The sequence below is a fragment of the Pleurodeles waltl genome, chromosome 2_1, assembly GCF_031143425.1.
Source record: "Pleurodeles waltl isolate 20211129_DDA chromosome 2_1, aPleWal1.hap1.20221129, whole genome shotgun sequence".
Lineage (NCBI taxonomy): Eukaryota > Metazoa > Chordata > Amphibia > Caudata > Salamandridae > Pleurodeles > Pleurodeles waltl.
In genome coordinates this window covers 771,236,163-771,251,990 of record NC_090438.1, presented here as the reverse complement: position 1 = coordinate 771,251,990, position 15,828 = coordinate 771,236,163, and the positions used below count along the sequence as shown (strand labels likewise).

At 47.7% G+C, this 15,828-nt stretch overlaps 1 protein-coding gene across 4 annotated transcripts in view; it reads left to right on the top strand.

Moving 5' to 3' along the window:
• Positions 1-15,828, top strand: part of LOC138268402 (serpin B6-like) — a 425,145-nt gene that overhangs the window by 22,246 nt on the left and 387,071 nt on the right. The window lies entirely within an intron of this gene.

The window sequence follows — 15,828 nt, the reverse complement described above, 5'->3', positions numbered from 1 at the left end:
AGTGCGATGTTTGGACATCGTCCACTGAGGCCTCTGTTCCTCCTTGTGCCTGTGGGTGGAGCAGCTTCACACACAACTCTCATGCCAGGATTCCCTCACGCTGGAATTCCTTTGAGGCCCTTTTCGCTGGGTTGCCACGGACTGCGTGCACTGTATGGAGCCTCGTGTGGGCCACGCAAAGGGTCACTGTAGAACCGCCAACAGGGCTTGTGCAATCACAAGGGTAGGTGATTCATGGTTGTAGGAAGTTGGCTCTGTATGTGCTATTTCAAAGTAAGGAATAGCATGCACAGAGTCCAAGGGTTCCCCTTAGAGGTAAAATAGTGGTAAAAAGAGATAATACTAATGCTCTATTTTGTGGTAGTGTGGTCGAGCAGTAGGCTTATCCAAGGAGTAGTGTTAAGCATTTGTTGTACATACACATAGACAATAAATGAGGTACACACACTCAGAGACAAATCCAGCCAATAGGTTTTGTATAGAAAAATATATTTTCTTAGTTTATTTTAAGAACCACAGGTTCAAATTTAACATGTAATATCTTGTTTGAAAGGTATTGCAGGTAAGTACATTAGGAACTTTGAATCATTTCAATTGCATGTATACTTTTCAAGTTATTCACAAATAGCTATTTTAAAAGTGGACACAGTGCAATTTTCACAGTTCCTGGGGGAGGTAAGTTTTTGTTAGTTTTACCAGGTAAGTAAGACACTTACAGGGTTCAGTTCTTGGTCCAAGGTAGCCCACCGTTGGGGGTTCAGAGCAACCCCAAAGTCACCACACCAGCAGCTCAGGGCCGGTCAGGTGCAGAGTTCAAAGTGGTGCCCAAAACGCATAGGCTTCAATGGAGAGAAGGGGGTGCCCCGGTTCCAGTCTGCCAGCAGGTAAGTACCCGCGTCTTCGGAGGGCAGACCAGGGGGGTTTTGTAGGGCACCGGGGGGGACACAAGCCCACACAGAAATTTCACCCTCAGCGGCGCGGGGGCGGCCGGGTGCAGTGTTAGAACAAGCGTTGGGTTCGCAATGGAAGTCAATGAGAGATCAAGGGATCTCTTCAGCGCTGCAGGCAGGCAAGGGGGGGCTTCCTCGGGGAAACCTCCACTTGGGCAAGGGAGAGGGACTCCTGGGGGTCACTTCTGCAGTGAAAGTCCGGTCCTTCAGGTCCTGGGGGCTGCGGGTGCAGGGTCTTTTCCAGGCGTCGGGACTTAGGTTTCAGAGAGTTGCGGTCAGGGGAAGCCTCGGGATTCCCTCTGCAGGCGGCGCTGTGGGGGCTCAGGGGGGACAGGTTTTGGTACTCACAGTCGTAGAGTAGTCCGGGGGTCCTCCCTGAGGTGTTGGTTCTCCACCAGCCGAGTCGGGGTCGCCGGGTGCAGTGTTGCAAGTCTCACGCTTCTTGCGGGGAGTTGCAGGGTTTTTTAAAGCTGCTTCTTGAAACAAAGTTGCAGTCTTTTTGGAGCAGGTCCGCTGTCCTCGGGAGTTTCTTGTCATCGTCGAAGCAGGGCAGTCCTCAGAGGATTCAGAGGTCGCTGGTCCCTTTGGAAGGTGTCGCTGGAGCAGAGTTCTTTGGAAGGCAGGAGACAGGCCGGTGAATTTCTGGAGCCAAGGCAGTTGTTGTCTTCTGGTCTTCCTCTGCAGCGGTTTTCAGCTGGGCAGTCCTTCTTCTTGTTGTTGCAGGAATCTAATTTTCTAGGGTTCAGGGTAGCCCTTAAATACTAAATTTAAGGGCGTGTTTAGGTCTGGGGGGTTAGTAGCCAATGGCTACTAGCCCTGAGGGTGAGTACACCCTCTTTGTGCCTCCTCCCAAGGGGAGGGGGTCACATCCCTAACCCTATTGGGGGAATCTTCCATCTGCAAGATGGAGGATTTCTAAAAGTTAGAGTCACCTCAGCTCAGGACACCTTAGGGGCTGTCCTGACTGGTCAGTGACTCCTCCTTGTTGCTTTCTTTGTTCCCTCCAGCCTTGCCGCCAAAAGTGGGGGCCGTGGCCGGAGGGGGCGGGCAACTCCACTAAGCTGGAGTGCCCTGCTGGGCTGTGACAAAGGGGTGAGCCTTTGAGGCTCACCGCCAGGTGTTACAGCTCCTGCCTGGGGGAGGTGTTAGCATCTCCACCCAGTGCAGGCTTTGTTACTGGCCTCAGAGTGACAAAGGCACTCTCCCCATGGGGCCAGCAACATGTCTCTAGTGTGGCAGGCTGCTGGAACTAGTCAGCCTACACAGACAGTCGGTTAAGTTTCAGGGGGCACCTCTAAGGTGCCCTCTGGGGTGTATTTTGCAATAAAATGTACACTGGCATCAGTGTGCATTTATTGTGCTGAGAAGTTTGATACCAAACTTCCCAGTTTTCAGTGTAGCCATTATGGTGCTGTGGAGTTCGTGTTTGACAAACTCCCAGACCATATACTCTTATGGCTACCCTGCACTTACAATGTCTAAGGTTTTGTTTAGACACTGTAGGGGTACCATGCTCATGCACTGGTACCCTCACCTATGGTATAGTGCACCCTGCCTTAGGGCTGTAAGGCCTGCTAGAGGGGTGACTGACCTATACTTGCATAGGCAGTGAGAGGCTGGCATGGCACCCTGAGGGGAGTGCCATGTCGACTTACTCGTTTTGTTCTCACTAGCACACACAAGCTGGCAAGCAGTGTGTCTGTGCTGAGTGAGAGGTCTCCAGGGTGGCATAAGACATGCTGCAGCCCTTAGAGACCTTCCTTGGCATCAGGGCCCTTGGTACTAGAAGTACCAGTTACAAGGGACTTATCTGGATGCCAGGGTCTGCCAATTGTGGATACAAAAGTACAGGTTAGGGAAAGAACACTGGTGCTGGGGCCTGGTTAGCAGGCCTCAGCACACTTTCAATTGTAAACATAGCATCAGCAAAGGCAAAAAGTCAGGGGGCAACCATGCCAAGGAGGCATTTCCTTACAATGGTCTGGTGTGCTCTTGCCAGCAGGACTATGGTGCACATGGAGCCTAACAGATGGTCTCTGGGTTATCGGTCCACTAGGCCAGGATTGCCTCGTTGGGTATCCGGATGGTTCACAGGCATAAGGCTCCACTCGGGTGTTAAGATGCTTCTTGGGTGGTGATGGTGATGCACATGGTAATGATGACTTTGTTTCCATTTGACAACCTGTATGACAGGTGGCGATGTCTTGCTTGGAGTGAGGATAACTGTAGGGGGTTTGTAGCCACATACGGTTCTTCTTCTTTGGCATGTGCGGTTGCTAGCAGGGATGCTGTCTGCTTCAAGGACCCGGTGGCAGGTGGCTGTACGTATGGAAGCATGGGGCAGATACACGGTTTGCGCATGTAGGCAGCTTACATTTGGTACTCCCGCTTGGCTGTCTCCAGTGACTTCACTGCACCGTGGTGGCTGGCTTGTGATGTAGATGCACTTTTGGATGGTGGTACTATTCCTTGATCTTGAACACATTTCTTCACTCCCCCTGTGCACCTGTAGTTATATGGTCATCCTTGTGACAGATCTGTCACAACCTTTCTCTCCTCTTCCATTCTTTGTGATGTGGCATTGTGCCACACTCTTTTCTCTTCTCCTTTTCTTTCTCTATAATGATGTGGTGTCGTGCCATGCTCGTCTCTTCTGCCCAGGTTCCTCACAGTGATGTGGCATCCTGCCACATGTCGTATGTTCACTTCATATGGACCTCTTGCTGGCTGCGTCTTGTTTATAGGACTGTGTATCTTCTTCCGTCATGGACCTCTCGCCAGCCCGGTCCTGTCGACAGGACTTGACTCTTTCTCCTTGTGGACCTCTCTCAGGTCCTCTCCTGTTGGTAGGACTTGACTCTTCCTCATTATGGACCTCTCGCAGGTCCTGTCCCTTCTTTAGAGATCTTCTTGGAGCTCTGCTCCCTAGATTTTTCCTTCCACCTTCTCTTCGCTCAAGGGTGCAGGGCTTGCACCTTAAGGCTGCACTTGATCCTGCCTGGGTTCATGCAGGGTTGGTCACTCTGTGTGACATGTTCCTTAACAGGCTAACGGTGGCCATTGGGGTCTGGTGCGGCTGACTGGTACAGTCTTATCCTTGCAGTCATGCATTGTCTATGTGACCCTTGAGTTTGTGCTGGTGCCTTTTTAGGCAGTGGTTGGGCTATCAGACAGTCCCTTCGTGGGTGCCCTTACATGTCTCCTCTTTTTCGTATGGTGGAGGCTGTTCACCACTAGGAGGTGTGTGGCGCTGTCTCCTCAAGTGAGGTGGCATCAGAAGGTGCTGGCGCAGGGCGGGGAAGCATGCCCAAGGTCAGTGCGCTATGTTCTTCGTGTCTTTAGTGGGCTTGCAGGCTGACTAGCAAGGCTTGTTACCTTCTAGTTTCATGACCTGGACTTTTGCTGGGCTCTTGGCCAGCCTCTTGCTGTAGTGGCCTATTGCCATTAGGGGCACACAGTTTACACCACAAGTGTCTCGGCTTCACATGGCAGACCTCCAGCACTGAGGGGGAAGTCTGGTCACCGCTATATTCTGATGAAGGTATGCAGTGGCACTGCAGGCCATGTATGTCAGTTCAGCCGGGGTTTCTCTTTAAGTTTCCTGATGTCACCACTTATTACTAGGTCCTGGAATACTGCTGACTTCCTGGCAATCTGTCACTTCACAATGTTAGCCCCCTTCTGGGAGCTTCAAGTGTGAAAGTTGCTGTGGTCTCCTGGTGTGATTTAATGAGCCACCACTAGGTGGTGCTACAGGTGCACACCACACCGTGCGGGAGCCTTGGCATAGAAAAAGGCTAGAAAACAATGACAGGAAAACACCTCCTCTGTAGCCATGGGGCCTGCAGTATGAGAGGGGCGAGGTTTACTCACCAACAGGTAGGGACCCACAATGCTGGTTTTCTTCACAATGCTTTCTGAGGGACAGCGGGGAAACACTCTGAGCCAGTGCAGCCTTGGGTCCTGGCCAAACACTTCTCACCTTCTGCCGGGGTGGTGCAATTGACTGTGCTTGCCGGGCCACCTCCTGCATGGTGCGGCTCACTGAACAACAGGTGGGTCTTTTAGCCACGCTGGTGTTGCAGGTGTGAGGAGGTGGGCTTTGCTTCATGCAAAGTGCAACCTTAATTGTTTACCCTGCTGGCGAGGTGCCGCAGTCATCCACTGGCTGTTGGGTCACACGATTGGACACCTCTTGCCGTGCAGCAGCATTTCTTCTGAGACACGTAGTGGCCGCTCTGCAAGGGGGTTTCATTTCACACCTCCTGCAATCTCACCTCCCTCTTGACAGTACTGCACGCCGTCAGGTGCAACTTCCTGGGCCGGTGGCGGGCCCGTCGATATTCTCTACTTCTTCTTCTTCCCTGCTGTGGGCCTAACATCCCTTGCAGAGAGGGGGCCACACGATGAAGGTACAGCAGGTCCGCGTACGTTTTCTCCCCACATTAATCCTGCCTGGGGCCGCCATGCCAGAGTCACTTGGTGCTGCAAATTTGGGCCACGGCAGCCTTCCTAGTGCTTCAGGCCAGTGCTTCTGAAGGGCTGCAGTGGATGCCACCACGGGCCTATCCATGCTCTTCTCACTTACGGGCAGGGCCTCAGCGGGCGTGCCTCTCACTGGACCTCTGCTCTTCTTGTTCATTCTCCTTGCTGCTGGCACTTGGGTGCAGTCTCCTTGCCTCATGCGGGTATTGTAGGTGGCAGGGGTTGTCACTCAGTGTTGGTGGAGCACTTCACCCCCCCCCCCACTCTGGCCATCAGCGGGCAGGCTCACAGTGGGTGACTGCAGGGGAATGCCTTACATGTAGCAGGTGCGAGGTGTCCCGAGCTATATTCCCCCCTAGAGGCCTGATCAACCTGTAGCTGGGGCACACGCGGGATATGAGCTACTCGTCAGCATTGTAGTGTTGTGGGCTCTCATGCTAGACAAAATAAGTGACACAGAGGCATAGTTGGGGTACTTGCAACTGGTGACAAGCATTTGCACCTGGGCTCTTTTATTGGTAGTGTGACCTGAGTGGTGACGCCTGTGATGGATGGGTGTAGGGTGAGTGTGAAGGCCAGCCCTTAAGGGAGTGGCTGGTAACACATTGTTTTGCAAACACTAGTATGAGTCCAGCTAGACTCTAAAGTGCCTTTACCAGAATACTGATGTACCTCAATCTGTGATTATGTAACACGAGGCATTGCATATTCATCCCTCTGTTCCCTCTCTGCCAGCTAAGAGAACCTGTGCAATATTATTTTTTTTAATCCAGTATTCTTTTGGATCAGTATAGACAGGTGCATAGCTTTCAAGATCTTCTGATATTTTGAGCCAGTTCTGGCATCTTCAGCAACAGTACTTTGCATATTAGGATTTTTGAACTGATGCTTATGTTAATGTATAGAAATCCATGAGCACCCCCATTGTTTCTTGACTTATGCTGCTGGTTTATCGACTCTGAAAGTGCACTGAGGCAGGCTAACTAGACCTCCGTGCCAGTGCCTTAACCCTTAAAGATTGATTGGGCTACCCCTAGTTGGTATAAGTATATGGTAGCAGGAGTACATGAGGCACCCTGGGCCTGTAAGATAAAGTGTCCTACCAATGGCTGCAGCACTTATTGTGCCAACTGGGATATGACAGCTTGAAAACATGCCTGCCACTGCAGACTAGCAGGGCAGTTTAAGCTGCTAAACGTCACTAAACATGAAGCCCAGACCTTCTTGCAATGTATGTAAATCATACATACAGCAAGCAGATTTAATCCCTAGGCAGGGTGCTGTATATTGAAAGGTAGTACATGTATTTTTATATGTCCTAACAGTAATAAACCCAAATAGTTTTTTTTGTTTTATTGTGGAAAGGCTAGTAAACCCAGGGGAGTGTACATGGTTAAATGCTGAAAACTCAGCTGCGCTAGCTTCTGAAAGGGACTACTAAAGTTGGTACTTCAAGGTATCAAATTAATTGTTGCATTAAGAGCAACTTGATGTCCAAGTTGAAATAAATTAAACTTTTAAGAATGAGATATATTTAGAAAGTGGTCACTCTTGCCCAAGTTCTCTTGTGGCCATTTGAAGATGCTGGACACAAGACAGCTTCTGCCGTCCTGGGGAGAAGTGTGAATGATTCCCAGGAGTGGGAACAATAGATGCTTGCTGTTGGGAGAGTTGTCACCTCTCCGGACAGGAAGCCACTCTGGGTGTGAGCCCAAAAGAGAGCTTCCAATGTGAAGATGCCTTTGAAGAGCAAATGGTGGACACACACTAGACGGGCTGCACTTTTGTTGAGGTACATGGGTTGGCATCGGTGAAAGAGAGAGGAGACCAGTTCCAAACTGTTTTTCCAATGAGCGGACAGCCCTCAGGTAGCCACATCTCCAGGTTGGGCTACCAAGCTCAACATTGAGAGAATGGTTCTGCCATCTTGAGAGTGGGCAGCATAGTGCATTATGGAATAGCTGGAGGCCACATTTTGGAGGAAGTCGTCATCGGGCAGAAAAAAAATCTGTTAGCTCATTGGCTAGTAACATCCACATTCCCTGAGGGCTCTGTCTGGACATAAATATGGCACCCCTAGCACCCAGACCTTCAATCACATCTGGACTGGAGAGAAGACTGTAGGACTGACCTGCTTTTACCTGGCCCTGGCAAGAGGGATTTCACTAACAGCTGGACTGCGCCTCTGACTCTTGAGTTAGCAAAGAACAGCCCATACCTGTGCTGCCTAGATAATGAAATAGTCACTCCCAAGCCCCAGGCAGCGAAGTTGAACAGCAAGAGTCAATTGGCTGTCATCCATTTACAGCACTGGGCCACAAAAACTGAAGATGCCCATTCTGGCCTCCCAATAGCCACATTTGCTAGGTCGCCTCTGACCACTGATGTGCAGCCTGGATGACCGAATCCCAATGCTCAAAAGCTGCATCCGAGTCTGCTGGACCCATCTCTAAAGGGAGCCACTATGACCAGATGATTCCTGGACCAAAGATGACTTCAAGATACTTTAATCCTTGTGGCACAATTCACCCCACCTGGTCTGTGGATGAGGAGTAGTCCAAGGAAGACCCTGCCGACAGCGCAGCATCCTACCGCATCTTCAGCATCCTGTATCCCAAGCATCAGGACCACGCCATTGAAGTCAGTCAGTTTTCTCTTAGAACCTGGAACTGAACCTGACTGATTTGGTGACAAGGTAACCATCCTGCTACTCCTTATTGGTACTCTTGTCAGAGTTGGTCACCCAACATGGCCAGATTAGCCAAACACTAGTATTAAAAACTTTCATACAGTTTCCAGATGTTATGATTACCAATGCTAGTGGGAATTTTGCCGTTTACCTAAAAATCTATATCCCTAAGAGCCTCTATTCGATTTTGTTTGTTTTGGTGTCTAAGAGTTCATAAAATGAATATCTAGTTTTATAAATTGGTGTCTGATTTATTTTATGTTGTGTGGCTTTCTTATTTCTCTGTTTTGGTACTTCTAAAAGCTCTAAACGTGTTCTTTTGTTTAAGCCTGACTGCTCGAAGCTACAACTATCCAGGGAGAGCAAAATGTTTTACAAATAAGCCTGACCAGACCCAAGATGGTATTGTGAGTGTTTTTACATGGTGAGGTGGCAGAACTACACCTTTAGAATACACATCTTTCCTCACAGTTGGGTTTCCATGAAATATTTGCAAGTTGAAATGCTTCCTATTGGTGAAATCAAGTTCGTAAGATTTCACATCTCTATATAAGCTCTTTTTTTTTTTCCTAAAAAGCTCATCGGTGCTTGATTATATAGCTATATACATTCATACCCATGCCAAAGTGTCACTAGTTTCTGTATGTTGATTTCATGAGGCTGTCTCAGTGGAAATCCTGGTTTGAACTGTCATACACTAAGCCTCTGAGTTAACCATGTCAATGAAATTGCATTTTACTTGCTGGGCTAAGCCAAAAAGCTTTTCACTGTATGCTTTGGAAGGGGAGTTGTATTGACCTGGAATGTGGTCTGCATTGCACACAAACGTTTTTTTTTTTTCTTCATCTTTGGAATGATGAGTCAGCAAGCAAATTTGCTTGTGGGACCGTTTGTGGCGGGCAGAATAGAAATTGCTGCCTGCCACTCCCTGCAGCCTTCATGGCCTTTTGAAAGCTCTAGTGAAAGAGGATGTTGTAAAATAGTTGAGCATGCTTAAGTCTGCATTTTATCTTTTTCTCCATGTGAAAATGAATTCACCTTTTTATTAAGTTGTCACTGTGGGATGAAGGCTGAGGTTCTTGAACCTGAATTGCACACTAAGGGGGTCATGACCGGGGATGCACTGCCAACAGGCTGGCGGTGCATCCAGGCCTATTCTGACCGCGGCGGTAAAGCCGCGGTCAGAAAAGGGAAACCGGCGGTTTCCCGCCGGTTTTCCCCTGGCCTGAGGAATCCTCCATGGCGGCGCTGCAGGCAGCGCCGCGATGGGGATTCCGACCCCCTTACCGCCAGCCTGGTTCTGGCGGTTTTGACCGCCAGAACCTGGTTGGCGGTAACGGGTGTCGTGGGGCCCCTGGGGGCCCCACCAAGATATTCAGTGTCTGCATAGCAGACACTGAAAATCGCGACGGGTGCAACTGCACCCGTCGCACCCTTTCCACTCCGCCGGCTCCATTTGGAGCCGGCATCCTCGTGGAAGGGGGTTTCCCGCTGGGCTGGCGGGCGGCCTTCTGGCGGTCGCCCGCCAGCCCAGCTGGAAACTCGGAATTACCGCGCAGCGGTATTCTGACGGCGGTACATAAGACTTTGAACTTTCTAGGAAAGTGCTTTTAGGTTTACTGGCAGGTATAGGCACGATTTTGGCATATATACCAGCCAGAATGCTTCCTAATCTAGCAGCAGCCTCCACATGGGTCCCATATGCACCCACCCCTTCACAGCTGTTTCAATCCCTCCACTTGTCCTTAATAATTAAATTGCTGTATCTATCCCCTGTTTCAGCTGCTCATATCCTTGTAGCTTCTTCCCACCCCCTCCTGTAACTTCTCATTTATTAGATATTGTGGTTCCCTATCTATCCGATTCATTCAGGTCCTCATACCCTTTCCAACCTCTCAGCTACTCGTTATCATATTCTATCCCTTAGCTCCTCATTTCCAATAACTTTTTTTCAGTATCAGCATGCTACGTGTGTTGCAGTATCATTTCCCTCTTCAATTACTCAGGCTGGATCTACCTATGCTACGAAGACTTGAATTAAGTGATGCATAAGAACAACAAAATCTCCAGCCTCTAGCGTCTTCTCTTCCACTGTAGCTGTCTGTTCATGATGCCCCATCCCATCTATTTAAAGGTCCATGCTCTGCTTTGTCTTGCTGTTTTGTATCCGGTCATCGCCTTGCTTTTATCCTTTCAGTACCCGATTGTCATTTGTCTTCTTTTTTTTCCTCACTTTGTCCCTTTGTTTTGTTTCTTCCAGGATTGTTTTATGGTGATAGATCCCCAGGCACCCATTCTAACACCACCTGTTCCCACACCCACTGTCTGTTGCCTCATTTCTTGGTTTTCATGGTCCTTTATCACCATATCACCATATCATTCGCTTGTCCCTCCTCCATTTGTGTCTCTCTCCCTTACAGTTTCATTGTTGCTCATGGTATGTAGTTTCATTGCTACCTCTTCCCCCCGCCCTGCACTGCTGTTAATAAAACCCATGCATCTTCAGTATGAGCATGGGGCACAAAGTTAAGTCAGATTTTCAGAAGCCATCTCTTCTGTACAATATCCATACCTATGCACCCAACTTCCATATTTCCCTTATTCTGTTGATGTACTTAGTTCACTGCCCCCTGTCTATCTCTTGCTTCTCCGTTGCCCTCTCTATGATGGTGAATCCATTGCCTTCCACACCCCAATCCATGACCCGCCTTGTAGAGAGAGCACACCTACCTGTGGGTGATGTCAGCACCTTCTTAGGAATGTACTTTAAATTACTAATGCAGTTTATCACGCCATTCTAACTGCTAATGGGAATCTGTCACTATTCAATTAGAATAGCTGTTGGATATTTGTAAAGCAATGATACCAACCACCTCAGGAATGCTTGCTATTCGTCTAACCACTGGCAACTGCTCTGGGTAGCATCCCAACCCATAATTCTTCTGCTCACCATGCCACCTTAGTTTATCCCCAGCCATATGGAAATGAGGTGTGACCCTGCTCCTCATGGGAACAGCCCTGCCAAGTCCTCACTGGAACACCAGCAACCTAGGACCTGTTATGTCCAGTGAGCTCAGGACACACATCTGTTTTTATGATCAGATTTAAAAAGTCTGGGCGATGTTGCCTGTGGGGACGTAGTGAGTTGGTAGTCTATTACAGCATTAATTTGAGGACATTCTCATTCTTTGCTCCTCATCTCTGCTTCTCTTTCATCTCCCCTACTTCTCATCCATCGTTCTTGCTTCCCATCCATCATTCCTATTTCTCACCCTATGTTTATCGTTTTGTATTAAAAGGGGAGGGGCCAAGGACTGTGACAAGCACTGAGGGGGGGTGCACAGCACTCTCTCCGTCATTGCGCATGTATGTTTAGCTGGCCGTCTTGGGCCGGCCAAACACACATGCGCAGTAGGCTCTCTCTCCAGCCTGGCCCTGTGTTGCTGGGCTGGGGAGAGCAGGCTCACAGTCTGCCTGGGAGCACCATGGCTGGGTGCTCCCAGCCAATCCTAACGCCACTCTGACAGGCTGGAAGACTGTTCCTGCTGTCGAGGACGGAGAAGTGGAGCAGCGCGGCATGGAAATAAAGTAGTTTAAAAATGTATATATATTTTATTTCTTCCTCCACCACGCGCAGCCCCACCTCTTTACCCTCCCACAGGCCGCCACTGCTTGACTGTAGAATGTCCAGTACTTGCAGAGATACACTACTCCAGATCAACCATCTCAGAACTTTAGTGCAATGTTTGGAGTTCAGAAGTGGGGAGAGGGACAGTCCCGGAATGGGAACCCAAAGCATCCCAGGCACATTTTGTCAAACAGCCCCGACAGGGTGCGTAGCGAGCAAGCCTGCCCACTATAGTTGGGCTAAGTGGTTTCCCTCCCCCCACCCCCCTTCCGAAAATTTGGGCAAAAACGGTGCATTCTACAACACATTTTATTCTTTATATATTCAATTGTTGTCGTTTTCAAAGCATAGTAAATGGTGACCTTACAGCGCACCAGGATAGAGAAATCTTCATTGGGGGTTCTTCAATGATCCCCTCACCATCACCCTTTAACAGGGTCTCATCTTTCCACAGCCACTCTCTCACATCTGTATTTTTTTATTTTAAAGAGCCTCTTTCCAACGTAGTGTTTTGGAACACTTTACATCCCACACATACAGAGACAATGAATTGTGTGTGTAAATCAGTGTATAGAAAATGTTGACAATGTGGGACTATAAGGTGTAGGATTCACATGTCATCCATACTTTTAGGCATTTTTTAAGAGTTCTTGATCTGGGGAAGCATAAACTCAGAATTCAGAATGCAACGCAGTGGTTATAGTCGACGTTACAAATAACAAATTATTTTTACCCAAACAAATCCTTTTTAGCAAAATTAGGATACTTAAACGCTGGGGGAAAAACACATTTCCAATCTGTACCATGCAGTTTGCATGCAGCACTTTGGTGACAGTTCATAACACACTGCGCAAGATTATGATTGTAAATTATGAAGTGTATAATGACAAAAGGATCTATGTGACAAAAGCAGTATCCCACGGAGCTATGCCCATAAGATATATGATGGACCAATGTATCCTGGAACCACACATGTCTAAACAACGCGGTCAGAACAACGACTACATTGTTACTATGAATGCCTTTACCACGCATGCCTTTCCGATTTTTCGTTGTAAAAGCATGCCTAGTAAAGGCATGTGTGGGACGTCATGTGTGGTTCCAGCATGTGACCCCCCCGCAATCCTCACCAGCCCTAACACCCAGAAGTACCCTGCCCATAAAACTAAAACTACCCCACCCCTAAAAACTAAAACAAAACTACCTCTGACCCCCCAATACTAAAACAACCCTGCCCCGACCCCCCCACCCCTAAAACTAAAACTGACCCTAAAAACTAGAACTACCCAGCTCCACTTACCTGACCACGTCCACTCCCTCTGCTGACTTCCTTTTTCTATGCCTCAATCACACGTGTGATGTTCAGAACATGCGTGGTTAAGGCACAGAAAAACAAAGTTGTTGTTCCGCTTGCGTTGTTCACAACTTTGTTGTTCCGGGATCGTGGTTCTGGGAGTTTCCCTGCTCTTTCTTCCATGACATCACTAAACATCAATGATAACCATTTATGGGTTACGCTTTTGCTTCATTATATTATTTGTCATGTTGCCCAAAATTGGTGAATTGTGACCATGTTTCTTGACACTCATAATCAGATGTTCGATTCGATTTCATGAAATGGGTGTGCAAAAAGTTTATGAAGCAGCCGGAGTCGAATTTAGTTGTGTAAAGAAGTAGTTTGGTTAACAAGTGGTATTATGGGTTTGTCAGCGGGTGCAGCCTAGCACACACTACTCTTGATAAAGACTAAAGTGAATGCCTTTACCAAGGTTTAAAGTGTTCAGGAACTCCACCATAGTTCACAGGAGTTCAAGAGAAGGTATTTCTCCTCTGGAAAAGGTATCGTCCTGTCCAAGAATTATTTTTAAATTGTTCAGTTGCACATTTGTCCTTTTCCCATAGTGTAAATTGTAGACACTTAAATGATGTGCATGTGGGGTACCTTTTGGAAGTCTGAGTGTCAGGGCTACTTTTGGATGCTTTCTGAATCCCCAAAAATGCAGACATCTACTTCAAATTTATAACTGAAGCTACAGGAGTAGAGGTCAAACTTTTAAAAACTGTTGAGAAACGGGCCCTAATGTAGCATTTTAAGGAGTTGAGAAAATAACCTGTAGTTCACCATGAATGCCACAATTTTAGTATTGAAGTAGAGAGAGAGAAGCAGAAAGGAGAAAGTCTTGGATAACTGTTGTGCCAAATTGTGGATGTTCCCTACTGACAATACCCTAGGATTTAATTGGGTGTTGTCAGTAAGCAGACCTCCCAGAGAGTCCATGAAGGTTTTCAGTATCAGAAATGACCAGAGAACTATTCCAGAATACAGACTCCCACCCCCCACACTCAACCACACCCTCTTCCTCACTCACTCCCACTCCCTTACCCTCTCTCGTAGATTGCCGCAGTTATCTGAAGTCATTATGTGAACTGACTGAGAGGGGTTTGTGAATGTTAAAAGGGTGGCTTTACTCATGCCAATTCTTCATTTATCGGGTATTACCCAAAGCACATAGTGGTAACTGTCTAGGAGTCGCATCATTTGTACATATTCAGTTACAAGTCCGTGTTCAACTCCAATTATGTTAAAAAAAAAATAAAAAAAAATCCATCTCAGAACTGAAAATAATAAACCTTTAGTAACCCTCAGAGTAATAGATATTATTTGGTTGCGTGAAGCGGTGTCTTGCATGGTCTTCTGTCTGAGTTTATGGTATTATATCCAAGTTAAGAGGATTTTCTCTGTATTTTTCTATATATGTGCTTTTGTATGTGATGCGAATGTGTTAATGTTCCTAGACATGTGGAACAGATGTGACTTTGGCAGGCAGTAGAGAAAGATTACCTCCAAGTCAGAGGTCCACATGGTGAAGATTCTCACATTAGGCTAGACAGCGGAGCGATGCGCGTGGCAATGAAACGGTGACTTGTGGACGTGTTAGAGCACTTATTAACTAATAAGACTTCCACCAATCAACATTCCAGCCCATTAATTAAGGGGACTAGCCATATGCAGATCACTCTTGGCTCTCCTTGCTCTTCATGCAGACTGAGCACTGGTCAGTCCAGTAGTGTTTAGTAGCTCACTCCTGCAATGGGTTATTACATCACTTAGACTGAGGCCTGCCAAGACCAGAACCGCGCTCCAAGTAGAGTCTCCGTGTGTTGCGAAAATTTGCTGAGAGAGTAGAAGTGAAGCAGAAGATATCTTTTGTTTGCCATCTCCAGCCTGTGTGTACTTCACATGCAGTCTCCTGTGTGCTCAAGGAGGCCTGGCCTTGTCTTCTAAGAGGACACGTTGCTGCCTGAAGGTCGGACTGTAGGCCCCTCTCCCGAAGCCTGAAACCTGCACTCTAGCACACACCTAAGAAAAGAATTCTTGTGAACATTAACTTTGAGCGACCACAAAACTTTGTGAATTAAAACGTAGACTGTGGTTTATGTTCGACAAAAACCAGTCTGTTTAATGAGGTGCTTGTCAGCGGGGCCTGGGTGTAGTATTTTGACTTTAAAAGTTAACCACACGTTACCACGGTGATACAGAGCGGACTCGCAGTACACTGATATCGGTTAGTTTAACCTATTTCGTAATGGTTGGTTGTCGGTTTAAAACTTCAGAGTTCAATCTACGGGATTTTGCACAACAAACGGCGTCTCTATCGGGGTGACAAACTGGTGGCCCCGAGACATCCCACCAAGAGCTGATTTCTCACCACAGTAAAACACAGTGACTAGGCAAGGGCATGGCAAGCGGGTCCTGGGCCCAAATGATGCAAGATGAGTGGCATCCCCTGGTAGGACAGTACGAGGCAGCAGTAATCGGTACACAGTAGTTTCTTGCACCTCTCCGCCCCGGTGCCACTGCACTTCTGATGTAACGATCGCCCTTTTTAGGTGCATAACTGGATGTTTAATTCTCGGTTAGGATTTGGAAAAAAAAAAACTTTCAACTTAATGTAAACTTAACATTTTCTTAAAAATCCGGACTTGAGAGGAGTGTGGCCATACCATGAATGTAATATTTCATGTTTCTTAAGATATCAGTTCTAATTCAAGATTCACTTTGCCTGCGAAAGATT